This window comes from Etheostoma cragini, chromosome 6 (assembly GCF_013103735.1).
Source record: "Etheostoma cragini isolate CJK2018 chromosome 6, CSU_Ecrag_1.0, whole genome shotgun sequence".
Lineage (NCBI taxonomy): Eukaryota > Metazoa > Chordata > Actinopteri > Perciformes > Percidae > Etheostoma > Etheostoma cragini.
In genome coordinates, this window is record NC_048412.1 from 4,596,080 (window position 1) to 4,603,516 (window position 7,437).

At 38.6% G+C, this 7,437-nt stretch overlaps 1 long non-coding RNA gene across 1 annotated transcript in view; it reads right to left on the reverse strand.

The window, feature by feature from the left end:
• Positions 1-7,437, reverse strand: part of LOC117946853 — an 18,797-nt gene that overhangs the window by 10,400 nt on the left and 960 nt on the right. The gene's annotated exons all lie outside the window — the stretch shown is intronic.

The following is a 7,437-nucleotide window of genomic DNA, read 5'->3' on the forward strand; positions in this document are numbered from 1 at the left end:
AGCCCTTCTGGCACCAACAATCATGCCACGTTCAAAGTCACTCAAATCACCTTTCTTCCCCATACTGATGCTCGGTTGTGTAGTTGTGTCGGTACTTGTGTAAAAAACATACTTGGCAATTTTTTCTGATTCTATTGTGTATTTACATGATATCTTCTTTTATTTTATTTTTAGGGTAGCTTTTAAACATCTGGTAAGGGTCAACCAATTAACGTTAACCAAAAAAGACAAAATTACTGCTTAGGTTTTTGGTGACTCTAGATTATATCAGGATTTCTTGTCAAAAGAAAAAGAACGCTGACATTTGCAGTACTCTTGCTAGACAATGAGATTATTTCCAGAAGTTGTTAGGAATTGTGAAACAGCAGGCTGATTGAAAATGCTCTTTTAAATTCAATGTCAAGAGGGAACGGACAATACATGCACCTAATGTCACTTGCACTGTGTGTCAAATTACTGCCTTGACAGTATTCTTTCTGTTTCCTGATAAATGTGAGCGTTTGCAGTGCTGGATTGGAGATAAGGATTGAGAAATGGCTGCGAATGAGAATCTGCGATGAGGGGAAAAGGCCAAAGAAATGCCAACTCAGGCTTCTGTCTCTGAGTGTCTCCTTGTTCAGCGAGACCCTTTTCTAGTGTCTGCCAGGGCCATACTGAATAGATGCCAATTATCACGCCCAACAATGTTTCTCAACAATACTTTAACGATGTGCCGTTTGTTGAAAAACCACTAAGCTCTCAGGAGTTAATTGGTTTTTAAAACGCAATATAAAATCCCATCGCAATAATCAGTTCTCATTGAGTTTTTTCTCTTTCCCATCAAAAAAGCCGCTAATAGTGTTTGATGTGAAATTACCTAGACTCTGTGTCACAATATGCACAGCTTGGAGAGAGACAGATTCCTGCGTTTATCTTTACTTTTTTCATGTAGTTTCATTGTTTACACAAAGAAAGTTTGAGGATGGAAACATTTTGGAGGACAGCTGTGTTTCTGGGAGAAAGTTAGTTCATGATAAGGGACTGTGCGACAATTGTTTGAGTGTGAAGGGCGGTGAAACATAAGGTTCAGTTTTCAAAAAAGCAAGGCCTTTCCTAACTGAAATAAAAACACTCCCCTTGACTTATAAAAAATAAAACCACACTCTTCCAACACAAATCTCAATATAATATAACACTGTTTGTTTTATCATAAAAACCTGAGTCACATAAAAAATGTAAAACAGCAGACTATTTGAAACTTGATGTAAACGGAACCATTATTGTCACAATATTTGCAATGTTTCAAATTAGAAATCATGACTAACATAAAATAGTGCATCACAAACATTCCTACTTTTGAACTAAGCCAATAACTCAACTAACCAATAAACAAGTCGTTTGTACAAACAGGTTATTAAAACCCACATTTACGTTTGTTGTATTTACCACTAGTGGATGTTGTAATTGTGACAGCAGAGAGTCATTGTATGATAAAGAAAATCCATTGTTTGTGCCATGTTTTAACTTAAAAATCAACGTATTTAAACTTTACATTACAAATGTAACAATGTCAATTTTACGTCAAGTGCATAATTAGGTCACGTACTAATGTACATAAACCACCATATTTTCCTAAACCTAACAAAGTAGTTTTGGTGCCCAAACATAACCAAACTGGGACCAATTTTTATCACTAACCACATGTTCAAAACTGCAACCGTTATATTAAGGTATGAGGACGTGTGTATGTTCCAGAAAGTTGCAAGCTAAGATGAAAGTAATTTTATTGTTAGAAACATATGCAAGTCATTGAATTGCATACAAAAATACTTTTGAATGAGCCAACATCATTCTTGGTAGTGACTTTAATGTTCACTTAGATGGCCAAACTTGGTGCATACAGTAGACTGTTTACAAGAAGTGGACATAGCTCCGGGGTCTGAAAAGTGAAGCCAATGCCAAAGTGCCCTAACCTTGCAAATACCAAGAAATATTTAAGATTGTATAGAAGTCTATAAGAAAATGACCCTACCTTCAGCAAACATTTTCCGAATCAGTTTGTGGTATACTTGCTAGTTTCACATTGTTATATTGTTATAATTTTTTAATTTTTTAATTATTTGTCACAGAAAATCACATGAGGTACAATCCTAGTGAAATGTTATCCTATCAGCTCCTTCAACTTGGCCATGATTAATCAAAATGCAGAATGTGCAGACCCTCCTCTGCTCAAATAAATATTTCAAACTACTCTTTCCTAAGCAAAAAGAAAAAAATACATGTCCCACCCCCTTTTTTGACCACATTGCTCCTCCTAATTGTCGTATAGTCCCCAACACCTTAGTCATTCCGCAGGATTACTTTTATTTTATAGTTAAAATGCCCTGATTTACACATTATCTATAAATTTGAAACTTGCACGTTAAAACCAAAGCGGGCCCTGTCCTACAACCCATCTTTTTGAAACAGTGTTAGCCCAAGCCATTGACCTCCTTGTTCTGCCATACAATCCCTGCATGGTGTTAATGCTCATTTCCACTTTAGGGTGAAGGAGTCGGCAGCAGTGATTGTGTCTCCTGACATGTGACATACAGGGGGTTGAGGGGATACAATAGCTCCATCATGTAAGGAAGTCACAGACACTGGTGGGGAAATATAAAGGAGAAAGGTAGGCTTGGCTTTAATGCTCGGCACGTACTTTATATCTCTGAGCCTGATCCTTTTTTCCCCTTGTCCTCTGTCCTTCAACAGCAACAGTCCAATTACATTTCTGATGATATTAAAAGTCTTTGCACAGAGCCAAATGCTTGCTGTTGGGGGAGGTGGCTTTGTTTTTGTGATGTGTCATATTTCAGTCAGCTATCAATGTTGTTTAAAAGGTAACATATTGAATATTAGTAGTACATTTAAAAATAAATCCAACACTCTCCACAAGCACAATCCTGTTTCTCAACAAACAAAATAAAAAATCTACAATTGCATTTGAGCAAGAACTCAGCAATAATAACATTTAAAATCTTAAAAGCAACATCGACAGTCCACAGTGTTTACTGAAATAAAACACCTTTTTTTGCTTTTTTGAAAAATATAGCTTTCTCAGCCTGTGGTGCTTAAAATCGCTGGATCAGTTTGAATTTAGCCTGATGAAAAGGCATCTTGTGCCGTCGCCACGGGAGCCCTGATGCATACAGGAGGATTGAGAAAGAAACAATAGAAAATGCATAATGATCAGAACAGTGGGATCCCGCTCCCTCTCCACCTGGGACTCAGTGTGGAAGATCCCCTCTGACCACAGCCCAATTAAATGCACGCCCACACACCTACAAACACACACACACACACACACACACACACACACACACACACACACACACACACACACACACACACACACACACACACACACACGGAGTGACCCTGCTTTCATCATGAATATGTATGTGTTGGAAGAATGCAAATAAACCCCGGCCGGCTACAGACAGACGACCAAGAGAGACAGACAGACAAGCAGACAGACAGTCAGCAGCACAACAAAGAGGTGGTAGAAAATGAGAACAAAGGACCAGCCCGGGTTGAAGCCGCACAGATGCCTTCACTTCCAGCTTTGTCACAGGAGTGTATGTATCTGCCACAATAAATGACTTTATATCACTGAAATATATGTGTATCTGACATTATTGGGGCTTTTAATACGGTGTGTTTTAGTCTGCATTTTTATATGTATTTATCTGTTACATCCACAACAATAAAAAACCCATCAGAGCGATAAACTCAGAACTCACTCAATCACCCCCCCGTGCCTCTGGATGTCTCGTCATTTAACGAGACAGAGCCTGAGGGAAGGCAGAGCCAACGCCGAAGACGAATGTGATGGTAAATGAATCATTCTAATATGTTTTGTAAATACCTGCTTGCGCTCAGAAAGCGGATCTGCTAGTCAGTCAGTATAGACACCATAAATATTAGATGAAGCAAGGGAGAGGGCTGCCCAGAGGACACTGGTGATGCCAGCTTGCAAACACAATGAAAATAGCTGTGAGAGCGCAGCGACCATTAGGGAGCATTCCGGTCCGTTTAAAAGCTGTTTTTTTTTAAATGGGCTTTTGTACAGAGATGTCTTTAAAAAAAAGCATGGTCATAGCTGGTTATTGTAATATAAAACAGCCTTATTAAAATGGAAAAATTGCGGGCCTTAGATGTAAGAATTCCATATGAGACAGTGTACGGGGAGATGCAACAGATGTTCTACAGTGCTTAAATAGAATAAGCAATAAAACGGATGGCCTCATAGATAGTGACATTTAATGCAGGAGAAGTGCCAAGCCAGACGTGGTGTACAGGGGTCTGCTTGTAAATAATTAATCTCTGCTCTTCATGTCTTCTTGTCAGTACAGACGAGGGGCTTGTATCCTGGCAACGCGCCATGGTTTCCACATGCTGCAGGGAGGGAGAGGCCCTCAGGGGGGAGACAATCTTCAACCTGCCTGCAGAAACTAACCACACACACACACACACACACACACACACACACACACACGCACAGCAGTCTGCTGCATGTGTACACTAGAAATTGTACTAACTAGATGTAAATTGTACATTGTACATGTAAATACACACATGTACAAATGTTAGTGCACACACAAACACACACACACACACACACAAACTATTATATTCGTATGCACATACGCCTGACAGCATAAAGCCAGACTTACCTGTACACACAAAAACATATGCAAGAATTCATGCATACATACTGTACACAGAAGCCACTGAGTAGACAGACGGAGGCTCTCATTGCACACACACACACATTACTCTTGAGTAGGCCTATTAGGGATGCTCTGATTGGTAACACCAACCCCAGAAAGCTCCACTGGTGTGCAAATCTTTATCTAAGGATGCCAAAAGTGCAAGTGTCTGTGGGAATTTAACTAAAGTATGTCCTGCTTTTGAGTGTTTTGAAGACATCACAAAAATGTCAACAGATTCAGGCAAGCCTTAATCATTAAACAAACTCAAAAAGTTCTTATTACAAAAATTTGGAAAGATTCTGTATTTGTGTATTTCAGGTAGACCATATGAAAAGGTTTTATTAAATTTGATTGGGTGTCTCCCACCAAACTGTTCTCTGGGACCTAAAAATTACCTCTGTCAAGCAGTGTTATTTATGCTAATTAGTCTTGCATTGCCAGACCTTCCTCCACAGAGCATGCGAGGAGGGTCTGGCTAGTCCACAAAGCATTCTGGGATTGCAATAAAATGTGCTCTGGTTATTGGCATTTTTTTTTTAAAGCTATCACAGTTGTCATGAGTGGCGCTAAGTGCTTGACTCAGGTACGGTGTCTCTGCAAAAAATCCTCAGGAAGGAACATGTAAGGAGGCGAGCTCTGGAATTAAAATGGCTGTTGAGTGTGTGATGAGAATTTTACTTAAAAAAAGGTAAATATAATTTGATTGACAACTGGAGTTTAGAATCAGACAGAAAGCGGAATGTGAGGACATCCAGCTGAACCTCGGGCGGCACTGGAACAACCCCGCAAATGAAATGTCGTTGATAGACTACTTGCTAATTGCAAAATATCTTAGAAAAGGCCCCCAAAGCAACTAAACTGTTTACTACTGACTTACTAAAGTCAGTACCTACTGAATATGTTCTACTACGTTGTACTGCTACATTTACCTGAGAAATGTCACTGGTTAAGTTGCAGATTTAGGTTGTGCTCACAAAATATAACAATTAAACATATGCTTTATTATTCATTTAACTAACCAGCATTGTATTAAAGGTGAAAGGTCCACCTTAAATTGACATTAAGTAAATTTAAAGGGTAACTACGTCTTTTTTCAACCTGGACCATATTTTCCTATAGTTTTTGTGTCTAACTGACTGATGGGAACAATAATCTGCGACATCGGTCCAGTATTAAGCAAGAACACTGCAGTTGGCAGCGGCAAAACAACCTACATTGTAAGTTAATAGGGCAACATTCACAAACAAGTGCTTATGGTGGCATCAGTTCACATATTGTTAATATTTCAATGTAGAAGAGCATATGAACAGGCAAATTATTAGGTTATATAATTTGATGACCTTGATGGTTTGTCAATAGGAGTGACCCCTTTCACCTTACACAAACGTTATTTCACATGATCAATGGTTGTTATAAATAATACTGACTGCTGAAGGTTTCAGATGCTCCCAACTCAAAATCAGGTCAAATTGCCACCATGGAATAATCATTAGAAACTTTGAAATACATACAGGGGTGCTACTGCTACAAACGGCTTCTTCTATACCTCTGCATCTAATAAAAATGTAGTCAGACAACTTCAGAGCAAACGTCTGACAAGACCAGTGATGTAGTCTATGTGATACGCAGGTATATGCCAAATACTCACTAGAAAAGGTCAGGTTTTTTTGTATGCCCACTTACAAAAGCGCAAGGATAAAATTACGTGACGATTGTTTTGTGACTGAACGTTCACATTTTCATTCATAAATTCACCCTGTCTGGGTTGCCAGTCACAGTTTCTTGGCAGTCATTGTCTGTGCAAATATAAAAATAACTAATATGAATCACTAAATGTGAACAAAAAGCAAATTTAATCTACACTCTTTCAATGTTTTGATAAGCCTGTCCCAGAATCTACTTCAACGGACACTGACTGCAGCAGACATTAACATGACAGGAAATGAGCCAGATCTACCACAATTTACTGTACATATTAAGGTTATAAAAAACGTATGGGGTGTTGCTCTGGGACGAGCAGGTACGAAGCTGGTAGGGGAAAATGACATTGTACTCACTACAAAAAACTAGACTACACCATTGGAAAAGACACATGATGACATTCTCCTTACTGTGGAGACTGCTGGTGGATAACCTTTTAATTTGAATAATAAAAGATAGCATCATTTTTTAAGCTCTAGCAGCACATACAGGTGCCTTGCATACATGACATCATAGAATAACAAAAGCTACATATAAATTGAGAATGCTTTTTGTGGATTTGCGGTAAAGATTCACTGATTCACAGGATAAAGGTGTAGTTTGTGCCTGCCGTTCATAGAGTAAAAGCAGAATTCTGTTCTCTGCGATACTCAAACACAGCTAGTTTTTGATGATTAATTTTGCCTTCAATGTGAATAATCACCACCCAGCCAGAGATTTTGTAGAATAATGCCATAATGAGCCTGGAAATTAAGCAACTTAGCACACATGTGCTAAAAGCATGTGACACCCATCTTTCATCCCATTTACCAGAAGTGCATTCTGCCAGTATGAAGTAGCGTACTATTAGTTCAGCAATTTCATGAAAAAAATATCATGCAGAGTAATTTCAGAGTAATTCGAGGGAGATTTTCTGACAAGTCATGCTATATATCTTACATTAATTTACATTTTTTGAATGTACTGTACACAAATACACACACACACACACACACACACACAC